A 1,766-nucleotide genomic window follows, 5' to 3' on the forward strand; every position below is an offset into this window, starting at 1 on the left:
CTGTTATCTCTAACTATTTTCTGTTTCTTTATTCTTCTTCATTTACTCATCTTCCTTCCTTTACTAATCCAAACAACATGAAAAAAAAAAAAGAGGCTAATTGAAAGAGGAGAGAGGAGGGAGACGAATGATAACTGCAATCATCCGGCTGACAGCGTACAGCGACATGTTTTGCCATCTTAATTAAAATGGTTAATTAATGCCTTCCTAAAGAAACCATCGACATGGGACCAGGTTTGTTCCACTCTACGAATTTTTTGCGATTTTTCCACCAAGTTTGATGAAAAAACATTGTGCCGTTTCGGCTGCCCAGAACAGATAGACAGATAGACAGACAGACAGACAGACACACAGACACACAGACAGACAGACAAACAGACAGACAGACAACCAGACAGACAGACACACGACTAGTCCTATAGTATATTAGATTCTAGTGTGACCGACATCTGCAGAGAAACGGTGGGCACCGCGGACAAGACGAGTGTTACGAGCCCACGGCCTTGCCGGCGGTACACAGGATTCCACATCCACCGAACATCAGCTATTGCCATAAAATGCTTCTATGCAAGATAAAGTTTTCCTCAGACATCAGTAACAAAACATAACTGGTAAATGCGCCGTCAGAGATCAGTAACTTAACTCAATTTGAATTTAACTTAACCTAGGTGAGGAGTGAAGGTTTACCTGTGGCTGAGGTTGACGAGCGTGGCGGGTGTTCAGTAGTGGCTCTTCACCATGAGTTTCACGCCTGCCTCACCCTCTACCCGACCTGATCTCATCTTGGCCGAGCTGGCGACACTACTTCATCACAGCCACAGGGGGAGATCAGCTCCTAAAAGTGGAAGAAACGGAATATTGTTTAATGAGATTGTTGTGGGTGTGTAGAAGTAGTGATTACTTTTAATAGCTTTAAGTAGTTTAAAATACATCATAAAATGTATAGTATTTACTTCAATATAAATAGTATGCATATACTGCTTACTGTTCTCTATGGCATACCACTGGGAGGAGTCTTACCTTCATATTTTACTCATCAGAAATTACATAAAAATCCAGTGAAACGTACAAGTAATATTACACAAAAAATAATATTTAAAGAAGAGTCTACTTCATCACATAGAAGAGAAACCCTAACCACTAAGAATGCAATCATGTAACTGGGTACAGTTTCTGAACCTTTTTACACAACTAATAACACATTCCGACATCAAGACACAAGCAGGAGAGTTGCAAGAAAGTTCGGACTAATTCTGTATATCATGTAAGTTATCTCATGCATATTAAGGTATCTTCTGAAAATGCAAATTATGCTTTAATTTGTATCTTGTACGCAGGGTATTGACGAAAGACCAGAAGTTATGTCAATTTAAGCCATCTCAACCACGCGTCACCGTGAAAGGACCAGCCACTGAAAGTTATCATTCTGGAACCTTCATCAACCGCTTCTGTTCTCCTCCCTTTCACCCTCATCACCGCTTCTGTTCTGCTCCCTTTCACCCTCATCACCGCTTCTGCTCTCCCTTTCACCCTCATCAACCACTTCTGCTCTCCCTTTCACCCTCATCACCGATTCTGTTTCTCCTTTCACCCTCATCAACCACTTCTGCTCTCCCTTTCACCTTCATCACCGCTTCTGTTCTCTCCCTTTCACCCTCATCACCGCTTCTTGTCTCCTCCCTTTCACCCTCATCACCGCTTCTGTTCTGCTCCCTTTCACCCTCATCAATGATAAAGTGTCGAATGTAAGATTAATGTATTGAAAT

The 1,766-nt window shown here is 41.8% G+C and overlaps 1 long non-coding RNA gene across 1 annotated transcript in view; it reads right to left on the minus strand.

The window, feature by feature from the left end:
- Positions 1-690: 690 nt before the first annotated feature.
- LOC121872756 overlaps positions 691-1,766 on the minus strand; it is a 37,988-nt gene continuing 36,912 nt past the window's right edge. Inside the window, exon 3 of the long non-coding RNA XR_006090150.1 lies at positions 691-835. This is a non-coding gene — a long non-coding RNA (uncharacterized LOC121872756). The remainder of the gene's footprint in view (positions 836-1,766) is intronic.

Source organism: Homarus americanus, unplaced genomic scaffold, assembly GCF_018991925.1.
Source record: "Homarus americanus isolate GMGI-L3 unplaced genomic scaffold, GMGI_Hamer_2.0 scaffold39155, whole genome shotgun sequence".
NCBI classification, from domain to species: Eukaryota; Metazoa; Arthropoda; class Malacostraca; order Decapoda; family Nephropidae; genus Homarus; species Homarus americanus.